Genomic DNA, 23873 nt, shown 5'->3' with positions numbered 1-23873 from the left:
CTCTGAGATATGATGCTATGTCCCATGTGGTGTCTATGAGTGATTCTTCCCAGCCTCCCAACTACCCTGCGAGGGCATTGTTACTCCTATCCTCCTATGAAGCGAAGCACATTCTCCATTCCCCAGAGTCACTGAGCTCCTGCTACACACTAGGCATGGTTCTGGGCTCAGGAGACACTAGAGTGAAGAAGCAATCCTACCTTCATGGAGCTTACACTTTAGTGGGGCAGATGAACAATAAACAAATAATTAAAACAAATCTGCAGGGCAGGGAACAGAATGGAGAAGTGTACAGAGTGAAGGGGTGGGAGTAGAGAGAGCAAGGGAGGTGAGTGGAGGAGGTTTGCAATTTAACAGTGACACCAGGAAAGCCTTCACTGGGAAGGTGACATTTAAGACCTAAAGGAGGTGAAGGGGTGCTCTGATTTGACTGTGTCCCCTAAAGCTCATGTGTTGGAAACATAATCCTCAATGCAACAGTGTTAAGAGGGGGGCCTTAAAGACATGATCAGGTCATGAGAACTCTGCCTTCATGAATGAATTGACGCTGTTATCACAGGAGTGAGTTACTGACAGAGTGGGTTCCTAGGCCAGGCGTGGTGGCTCACACCTGTAATTTCAGCACTTTGGGAGGCCAAGGCAGACAGATCACCTGAGGTCAGGAGTTTAAGACCAGCCCGTCCAACATGGCAAAACTCTGTCTCTACTAAAAATACAAAAATTAGCTGGACGTGGTGGCAGGTGTCTATAATCCCAGCTACACAGGAGGCTGAGGCAGAAGAATCACTTGAACCTGGGAGGCGGAGGCTGCAGTGAGCGAGACTGCACCACTGCATTACAGCCTGGGTGACAGAGTGAGACTTCATGTTCCTAATCAAAGCATAAGTATGACTCCCTTCTTCTGTCTCTTTCTTTCCCAACCCCTTTGCCCTCCCACCTTCTGCCATGGGATGATGCAGCAAGAAGGCCCTTACCAGAAGCAGCCCCTGGATTTTGGACTTTCCAGCCTCCAACCCATGAGCCAAAGAGAATTTCCATTCTTTATAAATTACCCATTCTGTGGTATACTGCTATAGCAACACAAAACAGACTTAGCCAGGGATTTATCCAGCCAAAGCAAGTGCAAAGGCCCTGAGGTGGGCACATCCCTGGTATACAGAAGCAATGGCCACCGTGGCTAGGACATGTTCTGGGGGAGAGTGGTGGGCTTGGAATGGTGAAATCCCTCACCTCACATGTAGGGCAGCTGAGAGCAATATCTTGGGCCTGTCTGACTATAAAGTGAAGCTTTTAACTGCAAAGGGCCTGACACTCTTTCTGGTGAGGAAAGCCAGAAAGGGTGAGCGTATGTTATTACCAGGCATTGTGCCAGACACGCTGGGGAATCACATGGGGGAAGCCCCCATCCTTCTGGGGCTGCTGCTGCCGCAGAGAGAGGAAGGGAAACTGAGAAGTCAGCTAAGAGCCTGAGCAGATACTATAAGAATCCATCGTGATTGCTGTTTTCCGTTTCTCTGTGTGTGTTGGTTGTGGAGGGAGTCTAAGCACGTGGTGACACAGCGTGTGCATTCCTACCTCTGAGTGTGTGTCTGCCTGAGCGTTTATGGCTGCGTAGGGGTCTTGAATCTGCTGCCCACCAGTTAAACAGTGGTTTACTTAGACCTCCCCATCTGTGTGAATGCAAGTTGCATGGGCATCTTTGTCTTGTCTTTGTGTTTATGCATCCCTGGGAAGGTATCCATGTTCATCAGGGGGCATGTATCCATGTCTGCATGTCCAAAATGAGTGTGTGTCATTGCACATGTGGTTCACAGATCTGCACAGCCGTTAAGAGTTCTGTCTCTGTAGCCTGACTCCCTGGGTTGGAATCTAGGTCTGCCACTTACTGGGTATGACCTTGAGAAAACTATTCAATCCCCTCTCTGCTTCACTTTCCTTATCAGTAAAATGGGCATATTAATAAAACATACCTTATAAGATTGTTGTGAGGATCAAATAAATGAATATATGTGAAATGCTTGGATTGATGCCTGGCACATACTAGAAGCTATGTGTGGGCTGTTGTGATGTTAGGGCTCTATCTGCATGCATGTGTCTGTCTGTGTCTATCTGGCTGACTGAGCACACTTACCCCAGCTGATATGCCTCGTAGCATGCAAGTTGGCATGCCTAAGTTCACGCCTTACCTGTGTCTCTGTGTGCACAACCTCAGTCTTAGCCCTGCATTTGCAGTGCCCGGCCTCCTCTCTGCCTGACAAGAGCAAATGTGGCTGGCTGGGGTGGGGACTGGAAGAAGGGCCAGCAGGAGGGGGCTCCTGCCATAGCCTGGCCAGCTGGACTTTTCACAGCCCAGTGACTTTGTCCCTCTGATCGGCCAAGTGGCTAGACAGGCAGGCAAAGGAAGCGCCCCTCTTCCGGGCTGTCCCTGGCCTGTGCCATCTCTATCCCTGATCACAGGGATTGGGTTTACATGCCTGATGCCCCTCGGGATTGGGGGATCCAAGAGAGCAGGGTCAGGCCTGAACCACCTCTGTGTCCCCACAGCATAGCTGTTAATGATGGCTAACACTTACTAAGGACTGACTGAGAGACAGGCACTGTATTGGTTCTGTATTGATACACGGTCTAACTCACCAATCCTCATGCCAGTTCCCTGAGATAGGTCCTTCCATTGTCCCCACTTTATGGGTTTGGAAACTGAGGCATAGAGAAGCGAATTATTTACTTAAGTCACACAGCTGGTAAGTGAAGAGATCAGAATCCAGGCTGATTAAATACATGTTAAATGACCCAAATCATTGAATGACACACAGAAGAGCCATGTTCGGGTTGAGTGGAGAGATGGAGAACAAGGTGGAGAGTGGTTCTGGCAGAGGAAGGGGCCAGCTTGGCTCCCTGCAGGGGAGCCCTGGGAATGGGAAGGAAAAAGTGGATGGGGCCAGATGGTAGGGGTCTGGAAGGCCAAGTGGGGAAGCTTGCATCTGAGCTGGCTCTACTCTTCAGAGACCTGGCCACAGTGAGGTGCCATGGGGACTGGCCACCTGGATCCTTCATTGTGAATAAACTGGTGAACTGAGCCTAGGTCTCTGGGAGAGCTGGTAGCTAAAGGCAGACTGACAGTTGGTTAGAACAAAAGCTCTGCTGTCAGTCTGAGGTTGGAATCCCAGTGCCCTCACCCCCTGGTCACTTCCTACTATTAAACCTCCATTTTCTCATCCAATTCAATTTGTTAAAAGGGTTAAAGTCATCCATTATCCCAACGTCTGATATATAGTAGTCAATAAATGATCATCCACTATCAAACAGGGACTTTCAAATAATAGTAATAAATAGATTAAAGGGTCTAGTAGAAAAGGTGGACAATATGCATAAACAGATGGGAGGTTTAGGAAGAGAGAAGGAAACTATGAAAAAGAAAAGAGAGAGAGAGCTGACTGGAAATGCTGGAACCAGCAAGAAAAATACGATAACAAAAAGGAAGAATTCTGTTGATGGGATTAGCAACAGATGGGACACAGGGGAGGAAAGTGAAAGTTGGTGATGGGTCAACAGAAATTCTCCAAACTGAAAAGAGAAAAGAATAAAAATTTACAATGTAGCTTTCCTAGATTTGTTAAGAAGGTGAACGCCAGTATTAGACACATTGGGCTAAGTAGTACCATTCCTTCAACCATTTAACAGAAGTGCATCGAGCTCCTATTATGCACCAGACAGTGTTCACAGTGCTGGAATCTCAACAGTGATCAAAAGGACAAGGGCACTGCCCTCGGGGAGCATACAACCTAAGGGAAGGATGAGACTCCTAAATAAGTAAAACACATACATAGTATGTTAAATGGTGTATTAGTCTGTTCTAATGCTGTTAATAAAGACATACTTGAGACTGGGCAATTTATAAAGAAAAGAGGTTTAATTGGCTCACAGTTCCACATGGCTGAGGAGGCCTCATAGTCATGGTGGAAGGTGAAAGAGGAGCAAAGTCACATCTTACATGCTGCATGCAAGACATATAAAGGGAACTCCCCTTCATAAAACCATCAGATCTCATGAGACTTACCATCATCATGAGAACAGCACAGAAAAGATCCACCCCCATGATTCAATTACCTCCCACTGGGTCCCTCCCATGACACATGGGAATTATGGGAGCTACAGTTCAAGATGAGATTTGGGTGGGGACACAGCCAAACCATATCAGGTGGTGATGTGTCCTATGGAGAAAGAGCACAGGAGCAGGCCAAGAAGAGTAGATTCAGGGGATGTAATTTTAAATAAGGTAGTGGGCCAGAGAGGGCTTCAATAAGAAGATGACATTTGAGCAAAGACCCAAGGTAGGTAATAGAGGAAGCAGGCAAATATTTGGGGGAAGAGCATTCCAGGCAAAATGAACAGCTGGTGCAAAGGTCCTGGGACATAAATGTTCACAGTCAGTTATGCCCCAGGGAAAGCCAGAGGCCGAGGTGGCCAGAGAGGAATGATCTTGAATGATGGAAAACAAGGTCAGAGAGGAAGGTAAATGGGAGGTGGCCCCCCATCACCCCAGGAGGGAAGCAGATTACCATGTAGGGATTTTGGCTTCAACTGTGAGATGGAGGTCTTTGGAGGATTTCCTTCAAAAAAAGCCATATGACCTGACTTCTGTTTTAACAGGATTGCTCTGGCTCCTACCTGGAGAATGGACTGGAGGGGCCCAGGGTGGAAGCAGGGAAGCCAGTGGAGAGTCTGTGGTGACGATTCAGGTGAGATATGGCACCTGGGATGAAGGTGGTAGCCATGGAGATGATGGCAGCTTTTAGATTTGCATTACGGTGAATTATGATGGCTGTGCTGATGTCAGGAGAGCCCTTATTGTTATTATATGTGTTGCTGGTATTAGGGCTAGCCAGGCTCCCACAAACTTTTTTCAAGGAGCCCCCACCCAGACAAGCAGGAATGAAGCTGCTCACCTGGCCCCTCCTGCCAGGGGAATCTTGTTGCCCTTGTTGGGTAGTTGGTAGCCAAGGTCCATCTCCCTGGAGCCCAGTCCTATAGGCTCCTCACCCTGCAGGCAGCCCAGAGCAGCTGCAGGCTCAAGGTTGCTCTGAGCAGCCCCCAGCTCCACAGCTGCAAGGTTCTAGTTGTTGGTTTACTCAGAGGCAGCAGATTCATCTGGAGAAGCTGGTCCCTGCAGTCCCAGGTGCCCTCATCTCACTCCCTAAACATTCATGGAGAGGGGAGGCGGGCAACCTCCTCAAGACACCTCAACTCAAATACCTGATTCCTGCCACTACTTCTCCACAGCACTGTGCCCTCTGGCCCTTGCCCTCCACCTGACAGCTGTCATGGGCTCCTGCTGGTACCCCTGCATCTATCCAATCCTTTCCCATCCACCCCACTAAGAGCAGGAGGAGCGTTTTTGAAGAGGGTGACAGTGTCACTCAGCGAGTGCTTAAAACTCCACCATAGCTCCCCCTGCCCTGGGATAACATCTAGAACGTTAATAGTGGCCTTCAAGACCCTGTGTGATCTGGTGCCACTCTTCATGGCCTTCTTGTCCCCCCTCCCCACCACCACAGTACCTGCCAGCTGTAAGAAGCTGTACCTGAAGCACCCCTGCAGAGCTGTGCACAGTTGCTCCTCCAGGTTGCTCTAGCATGGAATCCTCTTCCTGCCCTTACCTGGCAAATTCCCACTTCTCTGTCACCTCCAGGGTCACTGCCCTCTTCTCCAGATGGTTGGAACTCACCCCAGGCTGGGCTCCCTGGTGGCTCCCACAGCTCCCTCTGCTCTCCCTCCTTATTCAACTGCACTATATTACAAGGATAATGACGACACATTGGCAGGCATGCTCTGCTCCCTCTGTCCATGGCAGATATCACTAAATGATTAGGGTGTTCTTCCCCACTAAGCCTGGATACAGCCTCAGGAATGCAGCATTCTAGAGCTCATGATAATCAAAAAGAGGTCGGGGGCAGTGGCTCACACCTATAATGCCAACGCTTGGGAGGCCAAAGCGGGAGGATCGCCTGAGGTCAGGAGTTCGAGACCAGCCTAGCCAACATGGCGAAACTCTGTCTCTACTAAAACAAATAAAATAAAAAATTAGCTAGGCGTGGTGATGGGCGCCTGTAATCCCAGCTACTCAGGAGGCTGAGGCAGGAGAATTGCTTGAACCTGGGAGGCAGAGGTTGTAGTAAGCAGAGATTGTGCCACTGCACTCCAGCCTGGGTGACAGAGCAAGACTCCATCTCAAAATAAATAAATAAATAGATAGATAAATAGATAAATAAAATAATTAGAAAGCCTCCTGAGTAGCTGGGATTATAGGCACCCCCTACCACACCTAGCTAATTTTTTATTTTATTTTTTTAGTAGAGACAGGATTTCGCCATGTTGGCTAGGCTGGTCTCGAACTCCTGACCAGGAGGCTGGGAGGGGGTGTAGGAAAGGCAGGAGGTGGTGGCGGCCAGGTTGGCGGGGTGGGGTAGGGGGTGGGGAGGTAGGGAAGGAGGATGGGGTTGGTTATTAGGTTCTCGTCCTGAATGGCTCTGCCTCTGGCTTTCCATGTAGCTTGGGCAGATGCCTTCTCTCGGGACCTCAGTGTTCACATCTGTGAAATGTGGCAATAGGGCCAAGTTGTCAGTAACATTCTTCCCAGATGTCTCCCAAGTGTCAGGGCTGGATTTATAAGCACATACTCAGTGCCAGGCCCTCTGTATTGTCCTGGAGAAAGAGATGAATAAGACAGTAGGCCGGGCGCGGTGGCTCACGCCTGTAATCCCAGCACTTTGGGAGGCTGAGGCGGGTGGATCATGAGGTCAGGAGATAGAGACCATCCTGGCTAAAATGGTGAAACCCCATTTCTACTAAAAATACAAAAAATTAGCCGGACGTGGTGGCACACGCCTGTAGTCCCAGCTACTCAGGAGGCTGAGGCAGGAGAACTGCTTTAATCCGGGAGTCAGACATTGCAGTGAGCGGAGATTGCGCCACTGCACTCCAGCCTGGGTGACAGAGCAAGACTCTGTAAAAAGAGTAGACTATGTCCGGCCTGGCACGGTGGCTCACGCTTGTAATCCCAGCACTGTGGGAGGCTGAAGAGGGCAGATCACCTGAGGCCAGGAGTTCAAGACCAGCCTGGCCAACATGGTGAAGCTCTGTCTCTACTAAAAATACAAAAAACTATCTGGGCATTAGGCGGGCGCCTGTAGTCCCAGCTACTTGGGAGGCTGAGGCAGGAGAATGGCGTGAATCCGGGAGGCAGAGCTTGCAGTGAGCAAGCTCCAGACTGGCCGACAGTGCCACTGCACTCCAGCCTGGGCGACAGTGCCACTGCACTCCAGCCTGGGTGACAGTGAGACTCCACCTCAAAAAAAATAAAAGACACTTAACCCTGCCATCCAGGAAGCCATGGACTAAAGGCAAGGGGAGTGTGTGTGTGTGTGTGTGTGTGTGTGTGTGTGTGTGTGTGTGTGTGTATGTGTGTGCTGCACATAGGCAACTGGGGATGAAAAAATCAGTTTCAACCTGTCACCCAGTTGAGGCTCTCCAGGCTACTTGGAGCTTCGTGGAATTTCCTTTGTGTCTAATTGTAATTAGCATTCTTTCCTGGTCTAGTTGATGCAATATGTCCCTTAGGAGGAAACGCAGAGACCACTGGGGAGATGTTCCAGGAACCGAAACCTTTGCCTTCCCTTTGGACTCGCCTCCTAACTCTGTCTACATTAACTGTATGTCTAATCTCAAGTCAAAAATTTAAGGTTTATAGGGTAGGACCTAGGCTTGTCAGCATTTCCCAATGATATCCCATCCCATGATTACACAATTCTGGGGACAATATGATCTGGAAATACTACATGAAATCTCCCCCTCTTGAAGTTTCGCATTACACATTTGCATATAGAAGAATCTAAGGGAAGCAAAAAAAAAAAAGTTCATCAAACTTTGCTTAATCTAGTTCTTCAAACTTATTTAACCACATAACTCTTTTTCTCAAAGTTCCTTTTTGCATCTCTGTCAGTTATCATTCTTTTACTTGCATCAGAAACCTCAGCCGAGCTGGTTTATGCAACCGGAAGAGTACGTTAGCTTTTGTGACTGAAAGTCTAGAAAACATAAGGGCCTCAGGTAGGGCTTGATCAAGGCCTTGGCTCCATCTCTTGAGGATTCCCTTGTGTCTCTATTCCCCCTTCTGTACACTTGTAAGCATCATCCTCAGCCTGGTTTACCCATAGGAACAAAATGGCTGTAGCAGTTCTGGGCATCATATTCAAGTATCCCACTGCACAAAGAAGAGGAGCTTTCTCTTTTCATTATGGACTGGGTGTCCTGGCTCTATTTAGACCATGTGCTCATCCCTGAGCCAATCACTGGGCAAGAGAAATGGGCATCAGTCAATGAGAGCTTACCCCTGGGATGAAATCATAACATCTTCCACAAAGCCTATGACAATGTCCTCTTTCTAGTAACACATATCCCAATCATCTCAGCTATCCCATCCCATTCTTTGCTAAGGAAACTGATTTGTGCCCACAGCACTGGTAAGCCACTGATCTCAAAGAGGGTAGGCCCCTAACATGAGCTCTGGGGATGAATCTTGGTTGGTCCAAAGATCATGGTAACCTTGTTTCTCTTCACCAACGATTGGTTCAGGCATGGTCATAGGACTTGGTTCTAGCTAATGAGATGCAAGCATCTCCTGGGTGGGGCTTCCAGAAATGCTTTTGCCTTCCTGGTGCAAAAAATAGACTTAGATGGCATGTTCCTTTGCTCCTTTACCTTTCCTTCTTCTTCATACCTGGAATGAGGATTTGATACCTGGAGGTGTGGCAGCCATCGTGGGACCAGGAGGCAAAAATTGCCAGAATAAATGCCACAGTCCCAGAGACTGCAGCACAGAAAAATAGAGCCTAAAGGCTAGACGACATTGTTGGGCAGCTGTGCATAGTCTGGAATGTTATCTCTTGACATCTTATTATGAAAAATTGGATTGGAAATGCATATTTGTTTGAGTCAAAGACATTCATTCCTAACTGACACAAAACCAAGTCATTTTTTGTAAAATAGGACTTGTGAGAGCCTTGAGACACAGCCTTGAAGACACAGCTTGAGTATCCTTGAATTCCAGATACTTTCATAAACAAGTTCTGCCCAAGGATGTTATAAGAAAGCAGACTGTCCAAGCTTTGCATCCAAGCAAAGAGTTGAGTGTTCCCTGTGTGAGAGGGTCACCAGGAGCAGCAGGCTGGGAGCCCATCAAATCCCATGGTAGAGTGTCCCATGTTGCTTTGAGGTTGATAGAGGAAGCTATGACAATGCCAACTCAAAAGCACATTCTTGAATTCAGATACTGACTGAGATGCAGCAAAATCTATCCACAGTCTTAAGCTTATCTCACTCTTCTTATATCCTAGTAATCTTGCCTCTGAGCTCTCTTCTGAGAAAATAACCCACAATAAGCAGAGGAAAAGCCAGGAACATAATTTTCATGACAGCTACATTTACAATATCCTCCTCATCCTGCCCCAGCCCCACCAAAAAAACCGGACAAATCTAAATGTCCTATAACAGAGGAAGGATTTTAAAACTATCTGTTCAGTGGAATATTACAGGATCATAAAAAATGATGTTTGCAAGTTTATAATATTATAGCATGGGGAAAAAGCCGGCTGTAGCATTATGTATATTATATATAATCTCAATGATAGAAAAATTGCATGGGGGAAAAATCATCCATGAAATAAAGACAGTAACATGTTAATAGTGATTATGCTTGGTTACAGTTATTATGGGTAATTTGTTGGGGAATTTTTTCTGCTGTTTTCTACTTTCCATTTTACCTATATGTTCTACTTTTGTAAGCACAAAAAATAAAATTGGCTCTTCCTTTAAAAGCTTCCAGGACCCTCCAATTTTTGAGATCATTGCTGTTGTCTCTCCTCCAATAAAGCAGGTAATCAAGGGCTGCCCGGAGCTGGTGACCCCTTCTGCACCAGGCCAAAATAAAAACAGCTTCCAACTCCAGCATATTTGATTAACAGATTGAAATTCTTTCAAGAGGCAAAATGAATGGTAAGGAAAGGGGAAGATCAACACCCTATTTTTAAATGGTGACGTGAGCTTGCAGGAACTAAAGTCAAAAAGAAGTACACACCATTCCCGGCCTTATGCAAATCTATGCAAATGGACACACTCTCTGGCTAAGCAAGAATTCCAGGTCAAAGCTCCCACCTGGATCCTGGGTCTCACTGAAGGGGGAAGGAAGGAGTGAGAGGAGGGCATAGTGATGACCCCATTCATTGAGCACCTACTAAGTGTCCCACTTGGAAAGCATGTTCATGGCCTGGAGCTCGTCTGCCACTCATCACCACTTGTGATGAAGGTAATATTATCATCCACTGTTTGCAGGCAAGTCAAATGGAGCTCAGAGAGGGAAGTGGCCTGTACAATGTCACAGTGGGACCAGCCAACTCCAAAGCCAGTGGTATCTGATGACCAGGCTACGCAGCCCTGGGGTACAAGTGCATGTGGTGCCTCTGGTGGGATCTAGGGTCAGTCCTCAGTGTGGAGGAGAAAAGAGATGTATAGGCTGCTGGGACCACAAAGCCTGAAGGTCTGGAACTCCTGGATGCAATGTTAGACATCCAGGTGGAATGCTTCTAAGTCCCAGACAGACTTTGGTCCCCACTGGGCCTTTACACTCACTGGGCCTGCAACACACCCCCTGTAGACACCTATTGGCTCACTATAATTCCCCTGTCAGCTCTCTGCTAAAAGGTTACCTTATCAGAGGGGCCTCAGCTGACTACTCTACCTAAAAGAGCATCACCTGCTCACTTTTCCCAGCTCCAACATCTCTATCCCCGCCCTGCTTTGTTTTGCAATGTCGTGTTCGACACCTTTCGACTTATTACATGTGTATTTGCTTATTGACAAGAAAGTCTGCTCCATGGAGGTAGGGAGTTAACTTTTGGGTTCAGCTCTGTTCTTCCAATACCTGGTACATACTTGGTTGTTCAAGATATATGTGTCAAATGAATTAATGAATAAATAAGTGAATTTCAACTTCCCCAGAGCCTAGTTACGCAATCTTGGACAATGACCCAGCAACAATAATAACATAGATATTAATGATACATCACTCTTTATAACTAACATTTCTTAGCACTGCTTTTTTTTTTTTTTTTTTTTTTTTTGAGACATGGTCTCACTCTGTTCCCTAGGCTGAAGAGCAGTGGCATAATCCATAGCTCATTGCAGCCTTTGTCTTGGGTTCAAGTGATTCTCCCACCTCAGCCTCCAAGTAGCTTGGACTACAGGCACACACCACCACATCCAGCTAATGTTTTACTTTTTTAATTTTTTTTTTAGAGACAGGGTCTCACCATGTTGTTCAGGCTGGTCCCGAACTCCTGGTCTCAAGCAATCCTCCTGCCTTGGACAGCCAACGTGCTGAGATTACAGGCATGAGCCAGGCACCCAGTCCTGAGCATATATTTGTACATTCCTTTCCTCGTTTGATCTTCACATCAATCATCTGAAGCAGAGAACGTAATTATCCCCATTAGACAGCTGCAGGGATGAAGGCACTGGGAAGGCAGGTGCTGCCCAGATCAGAGAGCGTCACTAGCAGAGTCAGGACTTGAATCAAGCATGTCTGATTCTAAAACCTACTTGCCTACCCATCATGTGATGCTCAGGTCAATTCCACCCAACAAGAGGGCAGGCACTACATCTGCCTTATTCATCGCCATATTCCCGGTGCCTGGCACCAGGTGAATTGCCCTTGGAAAAGGATGAGAGAAATCAGTGGTTCTGGAAGTGTAGCCCCAGGACCAGCAGCAGCAGCGGCACTTGGGAACTTGTTAGAAATGCTGACTCTTGGTTCCCATTGCAGACCTACTGAATCACACTGATGCATGCTGGAGTGTGAGAACCACTGGGACAAATGGGCGAACGTCCCCAAGCCTGATGTCCCATCCGTAAAGCAAGGCTGAGCACTCATGGGTTGAGAGGGTAAAATGAGAACTTCAGCCAGCGCCAGACCTGCCAGGGGTTCGAGCTCTCCTGATTCCTTCCCACAAGCAATTGGAGGACAAATTTTCAGCTCTAATTTCAGGCCTTTGATTTCGGCCTCATCTGGCCAGGAAGATGCCAGCTTGTCAGAGAGAGCGGGAAGCCGGGAGTGATGGAGCTGGAGCAGGAGGATCTATTATTAATTACCATGTAACATTGATTAAGAGCCCACAGGGCACCACAGCTGTGAGGAGCTCGGGAGAGCCTCTGCTTCTGCCTGGAGGGGAAAATGATTAGCAACATTATGAAAGGAAATATTCATCCTGTAGCGGCCCTGAGCAAACACCTCCAGGGATGGGGAATTTTCCTCTCCCAGTGATCTTTCCTTCTGGAGTGGGGGTAGCTGCCTCCATGGCCTGGGACAGACTTGTTGAGCTAGGAAGGTGGAGAAGCTGACCTCTGACCCATCTGCAGGTGTCGGGTTGACTGGTCAGAGAGTACAGCTCTAGGGGGCCAGAGATGCCCAACCTGGGCTCTTGAAAAAGCAGTTTAAGGTGGCAGGATCTTTCTGATTTTTTGAAAGAAAGAGGCAATCTGGATTTGGATATCAATTCTCTTAATTTTTAAATATGGTTAAGACGGATTCTGGGTTGGCAACTTCTGTAGCTACTCAGCTGCCCTCATCACATTTAATCCTTCCAACAACTCCGTCTTTATCTTCTAGACGATGACACTGAGCCTCGAAGTGGTCACTCATATAGCAAGTCAGTGGAGCAGCTGGGATTCAAGCCTGCATGTGCTTCCTGAACCTCTGCTTTCTCTACTGAATCACTCAGGTATATTGAGGTGTCCTGCCCCTGGTGTTCCGAAGCCACCCAAACAAATTCCAAAAAGTTTACGACTATTGCCCAATCCAAGCTCCATTTCTGCAACAGGATCACACCCAGATGTAACATAAAAATTCCTAGTCAGGCAACATGCATGGGTGTGAATTTGAGCACCTGACCATCCTAATACCCACACTGTGCTCCTCCCAGAAGCTTGGGTGTCAAGGAGCTGGCCCCAACCTCCCAGTGGTCCTGCTTCTGACCTTTGATCTCACATTTGTTTCCAAGAGGATCTAGTGGAATTAACTAGTCACGTCTCCCTTTGCTCCATGGAACTCTCTTTTTTTCTGCCACTGACTAGCTGGGAAGCCTTAAGCAAGTCCCCAGCCTTCTCTGAGACTCAGTTTCTCCATATGCCAAAGAGGACTGTGGACCCAGGGATCAAGCTGCTGGCCTTATTCATTCTATGGTCAAGCCACTAACCAAGTCATTCCTAAACTCCAGAGTGAGAACAGCGACTTCATAGGTGATAATGATGATGATGATAAAAACGATACCAAGATACTAGTTAACAATTTTTAATGCTACCTAAGTGCCAGGCACTGCGTGTGGATTATCTCTTTTAATCCTTACACCAACCCTATGAAGAAGGTGGTCTTCGTAAATGCCATTTCACAGAAGATGAGACTGAGGCTCAGGCAGAAAAATGACTCCAGAGCAGACACGCAGAGCCCCCACTCTGGTGTCCACCCTGTGCCCTCACTTATATCCACGAAATGTGAGGTTTGTTGGCTCCTTCTAGATTTCTCCATCTGGAATCCAGACCATAACAGGTCCCTGGGGGCTGAGCAAGCTGCTCTGTTTCCCAGGAAACCATTTGGAGCCTTGAGGACTTATTAAGGAATTCATAAATTTGGGGGAGAGTTTTAAAACTGGTACAGCTGGCCACAGATCCCCAGGGAGGTAGCAAGCTCCCCATCCCTGCAGGTGTGCAAGCTGAGACCAGGCGGTACATTTGGTAGAATGTTGTAGCAGGGATTCCAACACCAGATGGGAGGTGAAGAGGATGAGCTACATCAGTGGCTTTTTAGAAAAAAACAAACAAATACTTGTTAAGAGCCAGACTGCCTGGATTCAAATCCCTCTTACTTTTCTGAGTGACTTTGGGCAAGTTCCTAAACTTCTCTTTGTTCAATTTCCTTACCTTTAAAACAGAACTAATAATAGTACCTACCTGACGGCATTACTGTAAGATTACATAAAGTACTACGTGTGGAACATTTAGAAGAGTGCCTGGCACATGGTAAGTCTATAAAGTGTTACCTATTACTTTCAAACATTTTATATTGACTTTGGAGTCCTGTCTTCCATTCAAAACTTCAGTGGATACTGATGTTACAACAAATAAAACAAAGAAAAGCTGCCTGACCTGAAGAAGTCAGGGGCTAGGAGCACTGGAGCCCTGTGAAGTCTGACCACCTCCTGCAGTAGCCTCAACACTACCATGGCCAAATACCAGCACAGGCGCCTCCACCTCAGTGGCTGTGTCCTTGCTGTCAAAATCCAGTCTGCTCAGGCCTCTCAAAACTATGCATTCGGCTGCCACACTTCACAGATGGGGAAACTGAGGCCTAGAGAGGACTGCCAAGGTTACCAACCAGTGAAGAGCCAAGTTCCCTCCGGAGAGCAGAGGAGCTTCTCTGCCGCCTTCCCAGAAAAACAAACAACAACCACAACAAGGTCACAGTCCCAGGGCAAACTCCACTGCCCCTCTTGACATTGCCACGGAGGGACTCAGGGAGCCTCCTTAATGCCCCTCCCTGGTGCAGGACCTCCCGGTGCAGGAAGCTGGTTTTGTGGGAGGGAAACCAGCTTCTGCTGAGAAATCAGCAAGAGGAAGTAATACTTACAGAAAGGAAAGAAGGGTAGCAGGAACAAGAGCTAAGCCTAGCAGAAGCGGGGGCAGGATGAGGCTGGAGGTGGGGGGTGGGGGCAGCCCAGCCCTCTCAGAGACACAGAGAAGCTTGATTGGCCCTGGCCCAGCTCCAGACACCAAGCCTGGGATCAACAATCCTGGGAGAGCCCCCAAACTTGCCAAAATGTCCCCCGCCCTGGACTCTGCTGCTTCTGCGATAAGACCCATTTTCCGGGAAGACGCGATCACAGGCCACTCTCCCTATGAGTGTCTGAGAGGAGGATTCCATCTGAGTCCTCTCCGGGAAGGCCTCTAAAACCCAACCATTGGGATCCAGTCTCTTGGAGTACAAAGGGGACACTGGCCCAGATAGGGGGTCATCTAAAGTTACACAGCCAGTTTGCGACACAGCTGGGACCACCCCCAGGCGTTTGAGGCCTTACTGTTTTCACTGACATCAAAGTCTTACCTTAGTAACCATAGTCACAATAATAGTAACAGCAATCATAAGATAGATAGATAGATAGATAGATAGATAGATAGATAGATAGATAGATAGACAGATAGATTTGTTTTTTGAGAGAAAAAGAATTTCCTAATTTTTTAAACTTTTTTTTTAACTTTCAGGTTCAGGGGTACATGTGCAGGTTCATTAATACAAGCAAACTCGTGTCATGGGGGTTTGGTGTACAGACCATTTTGTTACCCAGGTACGAAGCATAGTATCTGATAGTTATTTTTCCTGATCCCCTTCCTCTTCCCACCCTCCTCCCTCAAGTAGGCCTCAGTGTCTGTTGTTCCTCTCTTTCTGTCCAAGAGTTCTCATTATTTACCTCCCACTAACAAGTGACAACATGCACTATTTGATTTTCTGTTCCTGAGTTAGTTTGCTGAGGATAATGGCCTCCAGTTCCACCTATGTTCCTGCAAAGGACACCATCTTGTTCTTTTTTATGGCTGCACTGTATTCCACAGTGTATATGTACATTTTCTTTATCCGGTCTGCCACCGGTGGGCGTTTAGGTTGTTAAGAGCTTTATTTTTTTGAATGCCTACAATAAGGCAGGCACTATTCTAGGTCCTTCCTATGACTGAACATTTTCCACCCTCACAAAGGAACTCCATGGGGAAGGATCAGCATCCCTATTTTACAGATGAGCAAAATGAGGCACACTGAAGTTACAGAATCTTCCTGGGCCCACACAGCTGGTGGTACTCGGTACAGCAGGGATTCAGACCCGACAGCCTGGCTTCACAACCCATCTTGATCACTACGCTGACAGCAGGAAGAGGACCTTCTTTCTGGAAGTTCCAGCATCACTCAGTGAGCATGGGTGAAGGGGGCTTCAGAGTTTGGGAAATCAGCCTGTGGCTGTGGAAACTATGTGTGGACAGCCTCCTGCTACACAGCTAATAGTTCCTCTCATGCTAGCCACAAAAAAGGCCAGAACACTAACTTTGCCAGCTTCCTTTTTAACTAAGAGTGGCATGTGACACTCGCTGATCTAATCAACGAGATGCAGGTAGAAGTCTCAGAAACAGGGTTCCTCCACAGTTAAAAAGCCATTTCCTTTGTGCTTATCCCTTTCCCTTCTTTCTACATGGAACAAGGATGCGATGCCCAAGACCTGGCAGTCATCTTGCAACCATGAGGCACTAGGAATGAGGATAAACGGCTACATGCTAAAGATGGCAAAGATGAATAGCAAGCAGAGCCTGAGTCTCCAGTGGCATCAGTGAGAGCCACACTGGTCCCAGGTAGCCTGCCCAGGACTTCTAAGACAATAAACACCAATTGGAGTATGCCTCTGTAGAAGGGTTTCTATTATTTCTAGCTGAGTTCGTTCCTAACTTTCCCAAGAGTGGGGTCAAAATAGGACCCAGGGACTGCCTGACACCAAGCCCTTGTTCCCTCTATGGAATCACACTGCCTCCCAGGGGATGTAGCTTCCCCCTTTCTATCTCTTCCAAAATGCACCAGCATTAGGTGATTTCCTGGCTCAGGGCTCAGAAAAGGGTCCTGAGCGGTTGTTCCTCAGGCCACGCAGCCACTAGACCTATCCATGTGAACCCATGAGGAGTGGGGGTGTGGTCTTGCCCTGAACCCACCTGCCATGAAAATTCCAGGGTCCCAAGTATCCAACAGACTAGACTTCCAGGAAACATATTTGATTTGACCTGTAATAACCAAATGCATCCATCATTCTAAACAAATGTTTATTGAGGGGATGCCCAGTTTCAGGTGCTCATAGGTGAACAAAATTAGCAAAGTCCCTGTCATCAGAACTCATATCCTAGTGGGGGAAGCAAACCATAACCAAGTCAGCAGAGAGGTCTCTCACCTTTACAAGATGCTTTGCAGTTTACTTTTAAGAATCTACCTGTCCTTTATACTCATTCCTAGTGCCTCATGGTTGCAAGATGGCTGCCAGGTCTTAGGCATCACATCCCTGTTCCATGTAGGAAGAAGGGAAAGGGATAAACATAAAGGGAAGGGCTTTTTAAGGAGACCTAACTTTGCCTCCTCAATAACTCCTCAGTTTTCCATTTTGCCAAAGAAACAAAGGCACAAAACAGGAACCAAGAAGAGGCTTCCCCAAGATCACCCAGCTTTGTCCAGGAGGGTCAGTCTGGCTGCAACTGCCTTCCCCACGGCACATCCTCTGTCCACTAGAACAATCAAATATGCCCCTCTGCTTGCTCTGTTGCTCTGGGCACCACTGAGACAGCCATAAGAAACAACAGCCTCTACCCAAAATCAGTGTTGGGCTGGGATACAGCATTGTCAGCTACACAAAACCCCCCTCATCAAGCTGTTGGCGCCTGATGGCTGCTTAATTATTCATCCCTGCTGAACATGCAGGCCCAGGCCTTCAGCCATGCTTTTTGGAGCTCACCCATAGGGGAGCCTCGGTGATGAGCCCAGACCTGTTAAGAAGTTTGGAATGTATGTGTCTGCCCACAAAATGTTCCCTGGTCCTCCTACACTAGCCTTGTCAGGCATAGTGAAAGATGACAATGAGCCAGGTGGGTTCAGAGACACCAGGGCCCAGGCTGTGTTTGCAATGTTGGTAGCGAAAACAGCTCAGCCTGATTTCCATTCCATCTAGCACAAGGTCTTTCAGACTTTGAGCTAAGCAGAGTTTTAGGCATGTTGTGACGGTCAGTGAGGGATGGGGGTGGGGAGTCATTTCTTCAGGGGAGTGGTGGTGGTGGTCGGCAGTGACTCAAAGAAGCCAATGAACAGAGACAGAAGATCTCTCTGTGCAAGATGGACAGAGCCAAACGGACCTGGCTTCAACTGGCTCTGTCATTTTCCAGTTGTGTGTCCTTGGACACTTCACTTGCCCTTTCTGATTGAATATAAAATGGAGATTCATTCATTGCATAAATGTATATTGGACCCCTGCTATGTCCCAGGCACTGTGGATACAGCAGTGAAAAGAACAGCCAAGTCCTGTTCTCACAGGGGCTTGTGTAAAGAGTTAATGTATCTAAAGTACTGTGTCCCACACGTAATAAGTACTCGATTCATGGTCATTATTATGACTTTTGTTATTGTCAGAGGATTTATTACCTACCTATATGATTACTATTACCATGGCAGAAAGCACCCCCTCTGCCCACCCCACACACATATATACACACATATGCAACTCACACCTCAGCCATTATGAGACAATTTATTTCCTCCTCTCAAGTTGTCTTTGGCATTCATTTTTCCTAGTCTGGGAGTTTTTAATCTCATTCATTTCCCCTGAGTCCTAACCCATCGTAGCTTGTCCTAACCTAATCCAGCATATAGCAGAGACCAGTAAATGTTTTCTTCATCCCTTCCTTCGTTCATTCATTTACTTGACAAACATGTAGTACTTCCTCCAACATGCCAGGCCCCGGTCTGGGAGCTGGAGAAGCAGCTGTGACCCAAACAGACAATGTCAGGCAATGTCTCTGCTCTCATGGGATTGACATTCCAGAAAGGAAGACAGACAACAGGAAGGCAGACAGATGGACAGAAAATATACTATGCTCACAGGCAGTGAAGATGCTGGAAGAGAAAAGCAGAGGCTCCAAAGTGGGGGAAGGAGGACGAGGCCATTCCAGACTGGCTGGGCGGAGAGTCCCTGCTGAGGAAGTGACGTATAAGACTGGGTAGGACGGAGAAGGGAGTCCTGTGAACATCTAGGGGAAGAAAGCTCCAGGCAGAAAACACGGAGTGCAAAGGTACAAGGCAGGAAGAAGCTTGGCAGGGAAAAGGAACCCATGGGGCAGCCTGTCCTGTGTTCCCAACTTGTCACCTTGGGCAGTTAGGCAAAAGCACAAAAATAGGCTCCAATGATGCCTGGCACCTCCTTAGGCTCACTCAGATTCCTACAGTAGGGATCCAGTGGGTTACTGCAGCCTCCAACCCGTCTCTGAAGAATGGAGAGAACAGGGACCAGAGAGGGAAGGTGATTTTCCCAGGTCACACAGCCAGTAGTGGCTGGGCTGGACCCAGATCCCACATCTCTTAACTCCGGCCAGTGTTGCCTCCCCTAAACCACAGTTGTTGCCTTTCTGGATGGCAGAGTGAGGGGTCCAGAAAGATCCCTGGAGACACTTAGAGACACACAAGTTGGGAGACAGACTGGAGAGATAGGAACTCCAAACCTGCCCCACTCCCAGCCATGCTTGTCCTCGCACTCAAAGAACCACAGGAACCAGACAGCAGCCTCCATCCTGGCTCTGCATCTGGGAACCATGGTTACGGCTGCTGCTTGATTGGCAGGGGGTCCAGACACATTCGAGCTACCCCGATTCCTAGAGGTTGTGTGAGAAGCAGGAGCAAGGGCCAGGAGAGAAGCTGGGGGGGTCACCGGCCGGCCCCGAATACCACCCTCTAACCTTTCCCTCCCAAACCAATCATCCGGGCACCTCGCACCGCCACGAAATCCTTTTTAGAGCTCTGAATTAAAAATAAATTTGCAAGCACATAACCAGATGTTACATGGGGAAAAGATAAATAACTCAGCCTGTCAAGGAACTGCCTCATCTCAGTCAACCCTCTCTCTTTCACAAGGTTTTAATTTTTAATTTCACAGCGGTAACTATAGCAACCTGCAAAAATAATATATTCCAAAGCAAAACAACTTTCTTGGCTCTGGCTTGGCATCTCCATGTTCCCTCCTTCCCTCCTCTCCACCAACTTCACACAGGTCTGTGCCCAGAGTTAATGAACGCTCTCAGCTTTGAATGCCCTCATTCATTAAGTAATTAATTCATTCATACCCAAGTATCTCTTGCCCTCCAAATCCACAGAACTCCTAAATTCGGGTAGCGGGTATTGGACAATGGACTCAGAATTGTGTGGGATGCCATGTTGTCCTAACCTATTTTGTTTGTAGGTTTTGAGTATATAGGAAAATTTGGATAGCAAGGGACACCTGTATTCACTGGGGACCTAATTTGTCCCAGAGTCAGTGCTAGGCAGGCCCTGAGGTGAGAGAGAAGAGGACTGATCCTGCCCTTAAGGAGCTCACAGTCCTGTTAGGGAGACAGAATACAAACACATAATTATAAAAAAGTAAGATAAGTCTTGGATACAAGGGAAAAATAATATACAAACGGGGCACAAAAGAAGGGAGAGGTTGTCAGTATCTAGGGTGATCTAGATAGGTTTCACAGACCAGGTGATTTCTGAGATGGGTCTTGCTGGATGAGTAGAAGTTTTCTGAATGACCAGTATAGGGAAGGGCACATCAGGCAGGTGGAGCAACACGTGCAAAGGCAGAGACAGATGAGATAGGTCAGTATGGCCCAAGCATAGGATGAGAGTCATACTTCAAAAAGATACCGGAGAGGTTGACAAGAGAGAAACATACAGAGCCTTGAATGCTGGGCTGGCTTCAGCTTGGAGGCCAGGGGAAATCAGCCACGTAGGGAGGGAGGGAAAACATAAAAGGTGACTCTGTGGCCAACGGATTAGAGGGGAAAGAGTGCAGACAAAACCTGCGGGGGAATTCAGGTGGGTGGTGGCTGCAGGGAAGAAAAGAGTGAAAAACTCTTGGTTTGGGTTCCCTAAGAAACCAACCTTGAGTCAAGGATCCAATTTTATTTGAGATGTGACCCCAGGAAGCACTGCTGTGGGGAGGAGGAAGAGGGAAGTGAGACAGGGAAGGGAAGAAGGCTGATAAAATGTTTATTAGAAAGCCAGTCAGCACTGTGGGCCACGGGAGCTCAGTCCTGCTGGGAGTTCTGCGAGACAGCACTGAGCGTGCCTCAGAGTTGCCCACTTCAAGGGTAGGAGGCTGGAGGATCTCAATGCCAATTCCTAGAGTATTTGGTTGGAGGCTGCTCCCAGGAGGCACCAATTCCTGGTGAGCAGGCTCCAGTGGCCAGATAAACCCTCAAGCAGAGACTCATGTGCCAGCAGCCGGACACAGGGCCCGTGTGTCCTGAAACAGAAAGGAAAGACCAAGGGCACTCAGGTGGGGCATTAAGAGCATCTGCCCCTGTGGAATTCTGAGAGATAGTCAGTGGGCATACTGGGAGACCCCCAACATCTGGCAGAGAGGCAGATGCACTGACACACACAGCTGGGACAGGCGGGTCGTGGGCAACAGGGCCCAAGTGAGGACAGACCCATCACCATCCTGTGCCCAGGCTGCTCACGGTTCCCAGTGGGATGCCATGGCTCACACTGTCAGGAGGCTGAGGGAGGAGAATCACTTAAGGCCAGGAGTTTGAGGTTGCAGTAAGCTATGATCCCACCACTGCATTCCTCCCTGGGTGACAGAGCAAAACCTTGTCTTAAGAAAAATTAAAAAAAAAAAAAAAAAAGAATCCCAGTGGGGCTCAAAGGCTGGGTGACAGTCCTCAGCCCATCCCCCTCCCAGAATGGGACAGACCTTCTTTCCAAATAAAGAGTCCTGTCTCAAGCAAACAGCTTACCTTTATCCCTGATTAAAAGTGGAAAGTGGCAAGAAGGAAACGTGTCAAGTAGGAAGATGCACATACAGGATGTGTTCGTGCAGGATGTAACATTGATGGTGACCTTGTGTGAGCTACTTCACCTCCCCTGGCCTCAGTTGCCTCTTCCACAAGGTGTGGTTCATAGAGGTGCCCATTGCATTATCTTGTAAGAATGTAAGTCGATGATGCATGATGATGCCTAGAAATCACCTAATCAATATTACCTGTGGATACCATTCTTTTCTGCAATATTTTTTTTTAGCATGATGCACATGGGAGGCCCCGGGGAGACAGCAATCGTCAAGCAGACTTGGTTCCTGCCCTCGTGCTGCCTCCAGCCTCGTGGACATGCTGAAATGCTTTATATAGAATGTTAAAGAGAGACGGATAAAAAAATTATGCATAGAGCATGATTCTAATTTTGTTTAAACACACACACACACTCACAAAGGCCCGAGGGATATACACCAACATGTAACGATAGTTAACACCAGATGATGGAATTGAAGGTGGCTTGCAGTTTTACAATTCTTTCCTGGCTTTCTTTTCCTTTTAAAATTTTCACAGTGGATTGTATTATTCGAATAGTCATTTTTGAAAAATAAAGGAAAACAAAAATGCTTCTTTCTCTGACTCTCTGCCCATCACAAATTTCATCTGTTTCCTCGGGAACCAGAAGCTTCCGGGCATTAGGGGCTGTTTGCTTGTACTTTCCAGGGTCTACCCACCAGACAGCCAGGTCTCAGGTCTTGGCCTCATTCCCTACTATGGTGCACATTTGAAAAGGGGTTGGGGGTTGGGGTGGCCTCCATCAGAGCAACAAACCTCGACTGAATGATTGGTGAGTATGAAGAGGTGAGCCCTCTCTCAACCTGGGGTCAGCTACCTGCGAAGACATGTTCTGTACCAGGAGTCAGAGGGGAGAGATCTGTGTTTATCCATCTACCTGTGACTGGAACGGTAAGGCTGTCCAACTCTGAGGATCAGTGTTAGCAGTTCCATTTGCCTGCATGCCCAAGCCACGTTCTCGAAACAGCTTTATCTGTAATAAGCTGACATTTTGTTCCTCACCTCTTGACTCCTGGGTCTCCTATTGCTTCTGAACTTAAGTGAGGGAGAAAACAACGTTATATGTTGATGCCATAAAAATCACGTGGTCCATACCTGGCTCCTAGAAATTGGCTACTAACAAAGAGATTAGACATCTATTTTTCTCACGTTTCCTCTCCCTTTTGACATCTAGGACTGTGAGATAGGCCCAATGTTCTTGGAAAGATCTAGTAATGTCTCCTGTAGTGAACTTGATGGTATTGTCTGAGTCCCTTTTTGGGAAAATGGTCCCTCTTCCACACCATGTGAACTTGGGGTTTCCATCAAGATCATCAAGAGTGGTCACGGGTCGCATTCAGGACCAAAGTGTTTTTCTGGGATGAGTATTTGGCATAGATATGGATATATAATATATGTAGATATATGACATACATATGATAGATATATACACATGGATATATGATGTGTATAGAGGATATATGACATATATATGATATATATAGGATATACAATATATGACATATGTGATATGTACATGGATAGATGATATATAGAAAGGATACATGATATATGACATACATATTATATATGTACATAGATACATGATATATACGCCTCACTCCTGCCAGGCTTGCTGGGCTTGTTGCATACATGTTTGGGTGCATCTGCTGGTGGCCAGCTTCCCTACCACACATTGACAGCCTGCCTGGGAGTCTAAAGCCAACCAGAGAAGATGGCCCTGTTGAGTTCCTGTATGCAGCCATTCCTGAAACCACCTTCCTAGACCAGAATCAATACATTCCCTCTTTTCCTTAAGTAATTTGAGTTGGGTTTTTATCAGTTGAAGCTAAAAGAATCCTGACTAGCATACTGCAGTTAATATATACTGATAAGAAGGCTGTGGCCACCCAGAACCCATGCCCCCTTCCTAAGTAACCCTCATTGTTTAGGAAAATCACCTCTCCTCCATTGAATTCACCTGGGGGAAGTGCTGGGCACGACACCACTCTTTCCTTCACTCCTAGGTCACTGCCTACATCCCCACACAAGACCAGGTGAATTGGCCATGAGTCCCTTCCAGACCTGCCCATAAAGCCTCCCCCATGCTCCTCCACACCCTGCCTTTTCCTCTCCTC

This window comes from Rhinopithecus roxellana, chromosome 13, assembly GCF_007565055.1.
Source record: "Rhinopithecus roxellana isolate Shanxi Qingling chromosome 13, ASM756505v1, whole genome shotgun sequence".
Lineage (NCBI taxonomy): Eukaryota > Metazoa > Chordata > Mammalia > Primates > Cercopithecidae > Rhinopithecus > Rhinopithecus roxellana.
This window is presented reverse-complemented; position numbering follows the sequence as displayed.